This window comes from Mustela lutreola, chromosome 5, assembly GCF_030435805.1.
Source record: "Mustela lutreola isolate mMusLut2 chromosome 5, mMusLut2.pri, whole genome shotgun sequence".
Taxonomy (NCBI): domain Eukaryota; kingdom Metazoa; phylum Chordata; class Mammalia; order Carnivora; family Mustelidae; genus Mustela; species Mustela lutreola.
Window position 1 is genome coordinate 30,634,292 of NC_081294.1, and position 15,506 is coordinate 30,649,797.

A 15,506-nucleotide genomic window follows, 5' to 3' on the forward strand; every position below is an offset into this window, starting at 1 on the left:
ACTGTGACAAATTTAATAACATTCATTCCATGTTTGGAGGCAGCTCATTCATTCATTCATTTAACAGCTGCGGGTTTAGTGCCAGTTTCCCTGGTCACTATCCAAAGGCATGTAATAGACATCAGGGAAGAAAACAGACACAGTCCTTACCCTTGTCATGAGCTTGCAGCTTTGTGGAAGAATAGACATTGAACAAATTAACAAACAAACAATGAAACAGTATGTCATTTCCAAAAATACTAGGTTCTGACTCTAAAGGAAGCAAATAGGGCACAGAGACAATGGAAGGGGTGGACTTCCACTCCTGAAGTGGCCTGGAAAGCTTTCTTGGTGTCTTAGTGGCCAGATAAACTGAAGACCCAGAGTACAAACAGCAGAGGTGAGGGCACCCGGGTAAGGGGACAAAGAATGGGCTAAGGCTTGGAGACAGGGGGGGGGGGGGTTGCAACAGGCACTATTGTTAAAAGAGGAGTGTGGTGGAGATGAGGCTGGAGTCAGATCATGTAGGACTGTATGGACCACAATCAGGAATTTTCTTTAAAACCTAATGAGAAGCCATTAAGGGATATTAAATTGGGAATGGCAATGGTTTAGGCAGGTTACAGGTGGTTTTTCCATGTATCTGATTAAGTTTTTGGAACATTATTTTGGATGCTGAACAGAGACTGTATTGGAGCAGAATATTTGTGCTTCTGGGGAGACCATATAGGAGCCTGAGGTGAGCTGGATTGGGCTGTTGGCAGTGAAAATGCAAAAAAAAAAAAAAATTTTTTTTTTTAAAAGGAGGAGGGGCTGAATTTGAGGTTTACTTTGGAGAAAGAAGCAATAGGGGCTATGACAGATGGGGGAGAATGAGGGAAGAGAAGACCCCCAGGAAAGTGTCTAAGAGGCCACTGTACACACAAGTTCAGGGAAGACTTCAGGGCTGGGAACAGAAGTCAACAAGCCTCTGGCAACTGTGTATTATCAAAGGACAGGAATGGATGAAGACGCTCACAGAATTAAACAGAGAGGGGCCCTGTCCTGAGTAAGTCCACCATTCACAGGAACTAAACAATGTTAACCTCAAGATCCCCTACACAGTTTCTTACCACCCATGTACAGAAAGCAACGTGGTACGAAAGAATGGGCCAGGGTATTGGAGGGATCATTTTCTGTTTTCATAAGCAGAGGAGTAGAAAGCGGAAAACTCCTTGCTCTAAAGGGGGAGGAAGTGGCAGGTCTGCTGGGAAATTAAGTAATCACAGACTTCGTTTGGTCTCCTTCACTAGCATGGGCCCTGGAAAGGCATTGAGTATAATGGTGTTTTTCTAATTTTGTACTTCTCTTTCAAAACAGGGCCCCAAATGAGACAAGTTCAGGTCTCACAAAATCTGGGTCTGCTCCTGGAGGGGAAAATTAAGAAACAGATCATAAAATCAAAACCCACCAATGACCTGACACTTTGGCTGCCAATGGGCCTCTTTGGATGACTTCTGTGCTGGGTCAACTAGAAGTTGTGAGCAGACATACTCTTACAAGGAAAGCTTTATCCTTCACAGCTATGTCCTGATCTATTCACATGCCCTTTAACCAGAAGCATGGTGGCAACACCGTACAGGAGAAGGGTAAGGCCTAGGTCAAGACTGAGAAACTGGAGCTCAGCCACAGGCATCACTCTGGCCACCAGAACACCTTGTACACATCCGACAGAATGAACCACCTGGCTGACCAAGAGAACCTTTGGTTCTTCAAACCCAAAAAGTCTGAGGAAGAAGCAAAAGAGTAAAAATGGATAGGAACATAAGTTGCGTGATACGTAGGGCCCCGTGCAAATTGGAAATGTGGATGTGTCCTTCATGCAAAAAGTATCAACAATTTCAAGATGGTGCCTGCAGGATGTGAGACCAAGAGTGGGGACTCTTCTAAGCATGGGGCCCTCTCGGGCTCCACCAGTTGCACCCCATGAAGTCAGTCCTGGGGATAGGAGAAAACTTAGGGCCAGGGGTCTCAACATCCACTAGGCATACTATATTCCAAATACAGGGTACAATCCATTCACAATTCATTTTACCTTCAAAATAACTCTGTGAGAGAAATAGCATTATCGACATTTCACAGGTGCAAAAAATTCTCAAAAAGCTTAGTTTGTTCGCACAGAGACATACAGGTATATGTGTGTGGGCTCTGGGGAGGAAGAGACCAGAGGGTTATTGCACAAGTAAGTATCTGTCAGAGGCAGGAACACTGGGCTTCCATCGTTAAGTTCATCTGATAAAGCCAGAATGTTAAAATGGCTTCATTACTGTTGCTGTTGCACAGCTGAGGGTGAATAGGAAACTGAAAACACTTCTGTTCCTTACCATTTCCTTGAGCTATTTAGCCTTGTGCCGCCTCAGGGAGGTTGTCATTCCAACCAAAGCAGACAGCTCTGGAAGCTTCTAGACTTTTCGGGTTTTGTATTTAGCTACTCCGGTTGGCACGGGGTTAAATGACTACTGCTTTATTTGTAATTTATTTATATTAAAAGTGAAATGTCAAGTTCACACAGGGTGAAATAAAGGACTCTTTATAAACATGCAAACAAACGCGAGTGTTCACTGCCAAAAATATCCAAACAAACCAAACCAGAGACAAGAAATATCTCCTCAGCTGAAAGGGTACAGTTCGTCCACATGGCATCTTCAATAGAGGAAAGGAAATCCTGAAATTTAAGACCAGACTCAGTCAAATACTGATTTCATGTTGTTCCTTAACATGAAAGGAAGTGTCTAACTTGGGAGACACGAAGTTAAGGGAGATTTGCTACTTATCTAATTTGAGCACAGTGGATACCCACATTACAAATGAGGCCAAGAAAAAAAAATCCAGTAAGGGATAAGAATTAGCTTGTGTTTTGCCAGTAGTCTTCAGAGTCCCTTAAACGCTGTCTTATCATCATTCATGCTTGTCTATTTACATATTTTATAAAGCACAATTAAGAATCCTTTTATTAAAAAGCAAATTATTTATTGGACTATAAGCAAACAGAAGTTTCAACCACTGAGGTGTTCTGAGTCTTTATGATGTTTAAGTAAGGAGAGTAAGAGTAGGACCTGCATACTCCCGTGTCCCAGAGATAACAGATATGTGAATTCTAAAGTATGTGTGGATCTGGCGTGATTATCACCAAGGAGACATGGCGCTATATCAATACCCAGAACTGGAATTGAGCCCACATTGCGCCTGTGCCAACTCCGTGGCCCTTGAAACTGGCGAAACGGGTTTGTCACTTGCTTTGATCTACATACACGAAACTCAGGGCTTCCACTAACAGGAGAGCTTATGGGATCATGGTTCTGGTACCTTTCCTGAGAATGGAGGAGGTGGAAACTGGCATCTTCTCTTTCACGCATCACCCTATCTGAAAGCAGCAAGCACGTCTACAAATTCGGTCACTTGAGGTAAGGAAACCGCCCGCCATCAGTGGGGAAAGAGCAGGTGTGCCGTGTTCGGTGAACATGGAATTTAGGTTACTCTCACAGCCGGGTGATGTGTTCTGGCCCACTGCAGGAATAAGTCCCAACTGAGATCTTGTTCCTAATTTCAGAAATGCATGGAAAGCCTGCATTTCTTAAGCAAATAGTACAAACCACACACACCACACATAAACAAAGCTCAATATTTATTTCAGTAAATCTTGCATCCATTTCTTAGAGTATATATATATAGTATGAAGATCAGTTTGCAGACTTACCTACAGGAAGGAAATTGCTGGAAGAAAGTCTTCATGGATCTTGAAAAAAAAAAAAAAGAAAAGCAGGCCAGAATAGCCTTCTCACGTCTGTTGATGGGGAATGTCACTACTGATGACGTGATGCAAGGACACTATTCTCAGAGCAGGTGGCTTCTGCTCTGGCAAGAAAGGGCACAGGGGCTGGAACTGGGCAGCCGGCTCAAATCTCATCTCTTAGTTTCTAGTTTTGCTAACTCCCCAGCATCAGTCTCCTCATCTGTAAACTAGGGTTATTAATATTATCCTCGAAACGGGCCACTCGTTTCCTACTCAGTATGTCTGGTCCCTTTCTTCCTTTTTCCCACAACCATAACTCTCTTCTGTTTTGTGATAGTTCCAGTTAGAAACACTCATCTCCCAGATGTTGGTAGAGCTGGGGTGGCCATGGGACCCGCTTCTGGTAAACAAACGATAAGCAGATGTCATTGGGTGGGACTGTCCTGGTAGAGATGGATTCCACAGGCATGTGATTTTGTTCTTCACATCCCCCCTGTTCCCACCCAGAACGTGCTCCAGGACCCAGAGATGGGGCAGCCACTGTAGAATGTACCACATACCCAAGAGTGAAGGAGTAAGTAGGATTAAGAGGCATTACTCCTTGGGGGCGCCTGGCTGGCTCAGTTGGTAGAGCATGTGACTCTTGATCTTGGGATCATGAGTTCGAGTCCCACATTGCATGTAGTGATGACTTAAAAAATAAAAACTTAAAAAGTGAAGAACCATTTCTCCCTGAATGGTCACACATATCTGGACTGTCCACCCCTGGATTCCTTGTGATAAGAGAACGGATAAGAGGGACAGGAAGCAGCAGCCTGCAAAGCTAAGCCACATGAAACCAAATGCAACCCTAACTGAGCCACTACAAGGTTGGTGTGAAGAATATGATGTCAAGTGCCTAGTCCAGAGCCTTGCACAAAGAATCCAGGAATAGTGATGTATACGTAGATACCAAGAGTAAGGAAATATTAGCAGAGGCCCAGCGCAGAGGAGTAATTCCCTGCTGAGGTGGGTGCCTTCTCCCACCCAATGGCTGTAAACCAGCCAACCCAGGTTTGGGCAACATTTCTCCTCTCATGTCATGTTTCTACCTCATGGAAACCTGTCATTTATCTCTCCTGCTCGCTGCCACCAGGAGTGGTGCCACATCCAATGTCATTCCAAGACTGGTAGACACAGTATGATCCTGAATCTCGTTAAAGTTCTTGTCTGTTTTCTTTAAATTGCACCTCATAGGGAATGCTGAAAAGAACCAGACATGGTATATAGCATAAGTTCGTGGTCCAGAAATTGGCCTAAAGCTTGACTTTAATGACAAATGTTCTCCCTAATAACCTCCATGCCCAAAGAGTCAAGGAAGGTAGTGAAATGGAGAGATTCCAAAGACTAGAGAGATTCTTCTAACACCAAGAGCACCGAGACATGTGATAGCAGCGCCTCAAGGACCCCGCAAATGCAACATCTGTGATGAGCACAGTATGGCCTTGGCCCTCCTGAGTGACAAAGAAACAATGATAACTTAAAGGAAACTTGTATTGCTTTGCAGGCATCATGTCAGTTAGTCACTATGCTACCATCTCAGCTCTTCACAGGGAGAAACTGGTTTGTCTACATCTGGGTTTGATCTCCTTTTCTTTTATTAACACTTCACTGAAGTATTATTTTACAAAATTTGATAATAGCTTCAGTGATACCTAAGCTTTTTTGAGGGGATATGTATGACAAACTACATGAGTTTAAAGTGGACAGTCTGATGAGCTGTGGTGTATGTATATCCCCGTGGGACCCTCACTATGATCATGATAATGGACATAAAACCATCATATCCAAAATTTTCTTGTGTCCCTTTGTAACCCTGGCCTTCCTGCCCCATGTTGTCCGCGAACTCCTGCCCCACTGGTCTACTTTCTATCACTATAGATTAGTTTGCATTTTCTATAATTTTAGATGAATGGAATCATAGACTGTGTACTCATTTTGGGGGGGGTCTGTGTTCTTTCACTCAGCAAAACGATTTTGAAGTTCATTCATACTTCACCAGTATGAACACTCCGTTTCTTTTTATAGCTGAGTAGTATTTCGTTGTATGGTTGTACCAAGGTCTGTGCATCCATTCAACTGTTAATAGATATTTGAATTGTTTCTAACTTTTGCCTATTACAGTTAAAGTTGCTACAAACATTTGTATACAAGTTTTTGTATGAACATATGCTTCCATTTCTCTTGGGTATATACCTTTGTGCACTGCTGGTGGGAATATAAGCTGGTACAGCTGCTATAGAGAACAACATAGAGGCTACTCAAAAAATTAAAAATAGAACTACATATAATCTAGCAATTCCTCTTCCTGGTGTATATCAAAAGGAAATGAAAGGAATTGCGAAGAGGTAGCTGCCCTCCCTTGATTACTGCAGCATTATTCACACTAGCCCTGATAGGAAACATCCTTAGTGTCCTCTGACGGATGAAAGGATACAGAAGATGCAGAATATGGAGCGGAATATTATTCAACCATGAGAAAGAAGGAAATCCAGCCATTTGTGACACCATGGATGGACCTTGAAGGCGTTATGCTAAGCAAAGGAAGTCAGAGAAGGATTAATATTGTATGGGATCATTTATGGGTGGGATCTAAAAAAAGCTGAACTCATGGATATGGAGAAATAGAATGGTAATTACCAGAGGCTGAGAGGTGAGGAAAATGCGGAAATGTTAGTCCAAAATCCAAAATTCCGGTTATGAGATAAATACATTCTGGTAATCTATTGTATAGCATGATGATTGTGGTTAACAATAATATACTATATATTTGAAAACTGAAAAGAGTAGATCTTAAATGTTCCTACATCCAGATGGCCATCAGACACATGAAAAGATGCTCCACATCACTCATCAGCAGGGAAATATAAACCAAAACCACGATGAGATACCACCTGTCAGAATGGTTAAAATTAACAACACAGGAACCTGCCAGTGAGCATATCAAATCAACTTGTTAAGTGCACCAAATCAGTGCCTTAAACTTACATAGTGTTGTAGGTCAGTTTTATCTCCGTAAGTCGAAAAAACTACACATTTAAAAAAAAAGAGAGAGAGAGAAAGAAATTGCCAGACCATTTCCCCAAGCGTTTGTATCATTTTGCATCCCGAAGAGCAGTGTATGAGGGACCCAGCTTCTCCACATCCTGCTCAGCGGATGCTTTAGTCAGTCTTTTTCACCTCTGCCATTTGAATCAGTGTTCTGAGGTAGCTCATCATGGTTTTTGTTTGCTTTCCCTGATGACACATGAAGTTGAGCATCATTTCATGCTCTTCTGGGCCATACATGTACTTCCTTTCTGGTGAGGTGTCACCAAAATCTTTTGTTCACTTTTTTTTTAAACTGTGTTCTTTTTATTGAGTCCTAAGAGTTTTCTATGTATTCTGGATGCAGATTCCGATGTATGCCTTGTAAATATTTTCTTCCAAAGCATGGGTTTGTCTTTTCATCCCCTTAACAGTGTCTCTCTCAAAAAGCAGAAGTTCTTAATTTTGATGAAGTCTAATTTATTAATTTTTTTCTTTTATAGATAATGATGTTGGTATTGTATCTAGGAAATCTTTGCCTAAGCCCAGGCTAGGAAGATTTTTCCCTGTGTTTTCTTCTAGAAGTGTTATCATTTAGGTCTGTGATTTTGAGGTAATTTTGGAGATAGGTAGTTGAAGTTGTGAGAATTGTGGTTTGTGAGATATGGATCATACTGATTTAATTTTTTTTGTTTTTGCATGTGAATATCCTATTGTTCCAGTGCCATTTGTTGAAAAGATTAGCTTTTCTTTAGCGACTTGCCTTTGCAACTTTGTCAAAAATCAGTTATCCATATATATGTAAGGATCTGTTTTGGACTCTCTGGTCTATTCCATTGACCTGTTTTGTCTATCTTTGTAGCAACACCACACTATCTTAGTTACTGTAGCTTTAAGTCTTGAAATTTTCAAAGTTTTCAAGGTTTTTGGTTTTGGTTTTAATTTTAATTTGCTCTCCTGTTTTTCAGTTTCTCAAGGTAGAAATAGAGATCACTTATTTGAGACCTCTTCTTTTCTAATGCAGGTATTTTTGTGCTATAAAAATATCTCTAAGTACTGCTTCAGATATGTCCCACACATTTTGATATGCTGTTTTTATATTTTGACTCACTTCAAAAAATACTTTCTAATGCTTTTGATTTCTTCTTGTACCATGTATTACACATATATGTGTGTGTGTTATATAATTTCAAAATACTTAGGGGGATTTTCCAAAGGTGTTCCATTACTACTCAACTAATATTTAAGTGAATTTAATTTAATTTAATTCCACTGTGGTCATAGAATATACAACTTGTGGATACTTGCTTTATGTCCCAGAATATAATCTGTCTTGAGTAAAGGATTTGTATGCTGTTGAAAAAAATGTATCTTCCATTATCACATGGAGTATTCTTCAAATATCAGTTACATCAAGTTATTTGATAGTATTATTCATGTCTTGAAGTCCCCTGTCTACTTGTATCAATAATTGAGACAGGAATACTAAAATATTTAGCTAATATTTCTCCTTGGGCCTCAATCAGTTTTTGCTTCATAAATTCTGATGTATAAAGTTTAGGATTGTTATGTCTTCTTGGTGAGCTGACCTCTTTATGTTTATGAAATGAGTCTCCTTGTCCCAGGAGATAGTCTTTGCTCCAAATCTACTTTGTCTGATATTGATATGCCCCAGCCTTCTTTTGATTAGTATTAGCCTGGTATATCTTATCCTATTCTTTTATTTTTAATCAATTTTTTTATCTTTCTAATTAAAGTGATTTTCTTGGGGTGCCTGGGTGGCTCAGATGGTTAAGCATCTGCCTTCAGCTCAGGTCATGGTCTCTGGATCCTGGGATAGAGCCCCACCCACATCAGGCTCCCTGCTCAGCAGGGAGTCTGCTACTCCTTCTCTCTCTGCCTCTCTCCCCTGCTCATGCATGGGCATGTGCTCTCTCTCTCTGTCTCTCTCGGTCTCAAATGAAGAAATTAAAAAAAAAAATCTTAAAAAAAGGTAAAGTGGGTTTCTTATAGTCAACATATAGTTGAATCTTACTTTTTTATACAATCTCTGTCTTTTTATTGGGGCATGTAGATCATTTATATTGTATATGATTACTGACATATCTAGATTTAAATCATTAATCTTACTGTTTCTTTTATACTTTGTCCTATCTGTTCTTTGTGTCCCTCATCTCCATTCTGCCACCTTTTAGACTGAGTATTTTTTATAATTACATTTATTCTCCTTTGCTGGCTGAATAACTAACTCTTCCTTTTGTCATTTTAGTAGTTGGTTCAGGGTTTATAGTATACATCTTTAACACAGTCTATCTTAAAGATATGATACAATTTCATGAATAGTATAAGAATCTTTATATTAATCCATATATTAATCCTTTTATATTAATGTTAATTGATCCTTTCTCCCTTACCACCCTTTGTGCTATTGTGCTGCTGTTGTCATACATTTTACCTTTACATATGTTATAAACCCCCCTACTACATTGTTAGTCTTTTTATTTAAATAGTCAATTATCTTTTTAAATGTTTTAAATATTTTTTAAAATCTGAAAAATTTACTCAGGTAGTCACCATTTCCAGTTCTCTTTATTCTTTGTGTAGATGCATATTTCTACCTGGTATCATTTTCCTTCTGCTTGAAGGACTTCTGTTAGCACCTTCTTGTAGTGAAGTTCTAGTCTGCTGGTGATGTATTCTTCCAACTTTTCTATGTCTGAAAAAGTCTTTATTTCACCTTTGTTTGGGAAAGACAATTTTGCCATTGACAGCTTTTGTTCTTCCAAACATTAAGGTATTGTTCCAATGTCTTCTTGCTTACCATTTTTTCCAAGAAATTTGCTCTCATCCTTAGCTTTGTTACAGTATCTTTTTTTTAAAACTGACTGCTCTTAAGATTTTCTCATTGTCACTGGTTTATAATAACTTTATTATAATGTGTCTAAGTGTGATTTTCATCATTGTTCTTGTGCCTGGAATTCATTGAGTTTCTTGTGGGTTTATGGTTTTCATCAAAGTTGGAAATATTCTGGCCATTATATCTACAAATATTTTTTCTGAATTATTTATTGCTGTGTAAAAAATTACCCCAAAATTTAGCAGCTGAAGACAACATACACTTATTGTCTCACACTTTCTGTGGGTCAGAAATCTAAGCATAGCTTAGCTAGGGGCCTCTAGCTTGAAGCTCTCACGAGGTTGCAGGGTAGGTGTTGGCTTATAGCTACTGGTAGATCTCAGAAGATCCAGTTCCAAGCTCATTCACATGCTTGTTGGCAGTCTTGGTTCCTTCCCAGATAGACCTCTCTACAGGACTACATCAGGGCATGGCATCTCTTCCCCAGAGAAAAGAGATCCAGGAGAGAGTGAGAGAAAAATCACCCAAGACAGAAACCAGAATCTCTCTATAATCTAATTTTGGAAGTTATATTTCGTCACTTCTGCCATACTTTCCTCATTAGAAATGAGTCAATAAATTAATCCCACACTTGAGACACAGAGCTTAAAGAAGATCATGAATTCCAGCAGGCAAAGACCATGGGGGGTGGGACCACCTTAGAGGCTGCATGCTATTCCCACCCCTCTTTTGGGAAGAACAGCTACACATCTGTTAAGCTCCTTGAAGTTGTCACAGCTCAATTGTGCTCTGGTTGTTGTTGCTGTTTCAATCCAGTTTTCTCTCTGTACTTCACTGTGGATCATTTTTCTTGCAATGTCTTCAAGTTTATTAATCTTCTAAAATGTCTCATCAGCTGTGAATCCAATCTGGTACATTTTTCATCTCAGGCATTATACTTCTCCTCTGTAGAAGTTCAATTTGGGTCTGCATTATATCTTCCAAATCTCTGCTTAACTTTTCAAGCATATGGAATAAGTTATCACTGTTTCAATGTTCTTTGCTGCTGCTGCTAACACCTATCTCAATTCTGGGTCAGTTGCAATTGATTATTTTTCTCCCCATATTTTCCTGTCTTTTGGTACTTTTTTACTAGATGCTACACATGGAATTTTACTTTGTTGGATAGTGGATATTTTTGTATTCCTATAAACAGCAGCCACACCTGTTGTTTTGGAATAGAGCTAAGTTACTTGGAAAGGGTTCAATCTTTTTAGGTATGCTTTAAGTTTTGTTAGGTAGAAATGGAAAAAATGTTCAGTGTTCGATAATTAGGGCTAATTATTCCCCGGTACTGAGGCAAGAGCCAATTGTGTACCCCACGCAGTTCTCTGCAAATCACAATGGTATTCAGTCTATAATGTAAAAATAGGCATTATTCCTGGCCCTACAATGTGAGCTGGGCATCATCCCTCATATCTTTTTGAAGGCTTCTTCTTCTGGCCTTCAGAGAGGATCACTATCTTTTTTTTGCTTGATACTCAGTGTCTTCAACACCACTGTTTCATATACACTTTAGGTTCTTGATTGTTTCAAGAGGGAGGGTAATTCTTGTCCTTGTAACTCCATTTGGCTAGAAGCAAAGATCTGATCTCCAGGGAAAACATTCTGAGTGGACATCAGCACCCTTGCTGAAACAGCACACCAGTATTTATTTATTCTTTCTTTATAGTGGCTAGGAACATGGGAGAAACCCTAGTGTGGCTGGAGACAGGTTAAGAGAGAAGGAAAGGATCGGTTTTCTCTCCAAGTTTAGAAGCTGCTTCTCACAACCCCACCCACACATTATTTTTACAAAACTCTTCTATCTCCCATTCTGTCACTGGATTTCTGTCATGGGCTATCCACCCACGGTTTTGAGGCCCACAGATGTTCAAATCTTTTGCTTAGAACCTGGCGTTAAGTGAAGGCCGCACTCTGGCTACAAGTACCTTAGAAGATCATCTTTCTAGGTTCATATCTATGAGGGAAATTAAGGAGCTGATTCTTATCTAGCAGTTACACCAAACCATTTGGTGCTTCTCACCAGTGGCCATTAATATGTCAGAGGCACCTCTGTATGAATCCTATCTTCTGCCTGTGAAAAGAATACTGATCAGTTTGCCTAAACCAGAATCCAATTAGCTTTCTCTTTTCTCATCTAATTTCTTAAATGTAATTTTGTTAATGTGACTCTTAAGAGTGATTTATGGTAACAGCATCCCTTTACCTTCCCATAGAAGTAGGTAACTTCTTGAGGTCAAAGTGCTGTAAGAGCTGCCTTGCTCATAATTCTCCTTCTTTTCCATTTCCTGTTGTAATATTTTTATAATATCTTCAATCTTCTACTTTTAATCATATTTAACTGCACCCCATTTTAGGCTATCTCAGCGTACTGTTAATGTCAGACTTCACAAAGCCCATGTTTCCTGGAAAGGCTGTTCTTCATTAGCCAGGAAGGACAGGAAATGTTCGTGTCAGTGCTCGGAGAACCGCTGTCTCCACCGAATGCTTTGGTCGGGACAGGAGGACAGTATTGGCTGAAGAGCAGCTTGGACATTTCTGAAGGGGGGACAAGAGCTGATAAGAACATTTGCTTAAATATTTTCTGCTTGGGAATATGTTATGAACGCTGACATTTGTCTTAGTAGTATCCTGACTGCCACAGTCCACACAGATAAGTGCTAGAAAAATAATGCTGCAGTGTGGGAAATGGCGCCCACCCAGTCTGAAGGAGCCAGTGTGCATCCCCCTAGCCTCGACTGCAGAATCACTAAGAGTATGAGGGAAAAACAGATGCCACAGCCTTGAGGTGAGAGGCAGCTTCTTGCTGCTCCCGGAAGTTGAGGCAGTCAAGATTGTTTTGGCTTAAGAACACAAGTTCTAGGGCATGACTTTCAATTCCAACTTCAGTTCTGCTACTCTTAGCTGTGTGAACTTGGGCAAATGACTCAGCTTCTCTGTGCCTCCATTTTGTCTTCTGTGAGATGGAGACAAAATCGTATCTATGTCACAGGATTATGGTCCTGTGACAACTCAATTAAAATAAGTTAATATACGGAAACACTTAGAACAGTGCCTGGCATACACCTGTCTTGGTTACTATTATTCTTTCTTTATTAATTGAAATATGTTTGACGTGCAACACTGTGTAAACTTAAGGTGTACAACATGTTAATATGATACCTTTTTTATATTGTAATAGGACTGCCAGTGTAAGATAGTTAACACACCCTCATATTGTGTAATTATCATTTATTTTTTGTGGGGGGATAATTAAGATGTAGTCTCCAGCAAGTTTGATGATTATAATACAATATGGAATCTATAATCACTATAGTGTACCTTAGATCTCCTAGACATATTTGACTACGAGTTGCAGGCTTGTGCCCTTAAATAGCTTTTCTCCTATTCCCCTACTCCCTAGCCCCTGGTAGTCTACATTTTGCTCTCAGCTTTGACAAGTTTGACTTTTTAAAATTCTGCATATAAGTGAAATCATGCAGTATTTGTCTCTGTCTCTGACTATCTCACTGAACATTATGTCCTCAAGGTCTTTTTGAGAGATTGAACCAGGAGTTAGATCTGTGCCATTCAGTATGGTAGCCACCAGGCACATGCAGCTATGAAGGGCTTCAAGTGGGCTCAATGGGACAAAATAACTTGATTTTAAGTTTAAATTTTAAATTTGTTTAATTTTAATTAATTTAATTTAAACCCACACTTGACTTAATTATCAGAATAATGTTAAGTATGCTTGGAACAATTTGGATATGTGAATTTATTCTTTAAAGGGTAAATTTTATGAAATCTGAATACAGGTAAATATTTCAGATAAAAATTTGGTGTCTAGATTTTGCAGATAAAGCATAAGAAAAGAAGACGGCAAAATATCTCATCGCTATTTGAAAAATATTGACTGGATATCAAAATGATAGTATTTTGGACCTATTATGTTAAGTAAAATATATTAAAATTGTTTTCCCTTACCTCTTTTTAGTTTTTAAAAAAGGATACCAGAGGGGCGCCTGGGTGGCTCAGTGGGTTAAGCCACTGCCTTCAGCTCGGGTCATGGTCTCAGGGTCCTGGGCTCGAGTCCCGCATCGGGCTCTCTGCTCAGCAGGGAGCCTGCTTCCTCCTCTCTCTCTCTCTCTCTGCCTGCCTCTCTGCCTACTTGTGATTTCTCTCTGTCAAATAAATAAATAAAATCTTAAAAAAAAAAAAAAAGGATACCAGAAAATTCCAAATTCTGTATGTGGCTCACATCGCAGTGAACAGTGCTGGGCTAGATTATGGGGGAGCTTATTTGCCCTGCCCAAATGTTTGGACTTTATCTAAGAGCAATGGGAAGAAATAGGATCAAATTTACACATTAGAGATTTCCATGTCAGAAAAGTTCCCCAGCAGCTATGCAGGAAATGGATTTGAGGGAAATAAGACCAGAGCTTTGGAGATCAATTAGCGGGAGAAATGTAGGCAAGAGACAATTGTGATCTGGATTGTGAAGGGCAGTGTGGACAGAGGAGGTGGCCATACTGAAGAGGTAGACCCCCTCAGTAAGACCAGGTTGGGGGAGGCCACATTGACTATAATACATGGCTTCAAGAACTGGCTAGAATCTCTGAGGCAGAGCCTAGAGGAAGGAGGAGTGGAATGTAATTTAAGTGTCACTCTGAGTCCCTTTAATGAAACCATCCTTGATTCCTTCCGCTTAGTTGATTAGATTCCAGAAGCTCCCACAGCCAAAATACTGCTTTTAGGAGATACTGGCTCTCATATTCTTTCCCTAATCTACTCCTAAATTAAGAAGCACAAAATTAGTCCCCAAACTGTCTTTGTCTACCTCTCTTTTTAAGAAACAACAACAAATAAAGCAGACATATTCCAGTATCAACACTACCATTGGGTGAACATAGTTAATAGTCCTTACTTCGTACTCTAAGAGCTTCCAGATAGCAAAGAGAATATTTTTAAAATGAGGGTGAAAGAGAAGGCCCTTTGGAGACATTCCTCCTTAAGGGAAGCAACACAGTTCCAGGGACAGAACACAGGCTTAGAATCTAGATATATTCACCCCTGGGCCCTAGTTCTGCCACTTTTAGTTTCTAAGTCCGGGCACATGAAAGACTCACAATCAATATTTGTTGAACAGATGAAATTTACTTAACTTCTTTGAGCCTCGGTTTCCTGATCTGTATAAATGAGGCGATTATTTTCACCACGAAAAGTTGTTTTACTAATGAGATCATCTTGTACATGAAGAGTCAGGCATTTAATCCATATTCATTCAATGATAGCATTAATGATCACATCTTGGAATAAAATTAAAACAAAAGGCAAAGCTATGACAGCACATTCTAAATACTGCACATGGCCCACTTTACCTTGAGACTATCCTTGTGTATTTCCAGGGCAATAAGGACATGGCCGGCCTCTATCTCCTAAGTCTTGGGATGATCCAAACCCTCAAACTTTTGAACATCAGCCTTCAGCCCTCTCTCCAGCCAGTCTCCAAGCAGGGTTTGTGTAACCACTAACAACATTGCCTTTGTTAATTGTCTTCCCTGTTCTTCTTCCCTATCATTCATGCCCCTGGGGAAGAAATCTTAGAAACTCAAAATTCTAAAAAGAGGTCAGGAGGGATCTGAGCCTGAGCAAAGGTCTTGGATCACCCGCATACTGATTAACTAAGTTTGGCTATTCTTGAAATGGCAATTGATGCTTCAGTATTAGCTGAAAAATATCACCATCTGACCTGCCCTCCTTTCCAAGATGAGTATGTAGTGGCAGTCCTCAAGTCTGGCTTTTTATCAC

General features: G+C 39.9%; 1 long non-coding RNA gene across 4 annotated transcripts in view; it reads right to left on the reverse strand.

Annotated features, from left to right (window-relative positions):
• LOC131831682 (uncharacterized) overlaps nucleotides 1-15,506 on the reverse strand; it is a 216,040-nt gene that overhangs the window by 22,173 nt on the left and 178,361 nt on the right. The window lies entirely within an intron of this gene.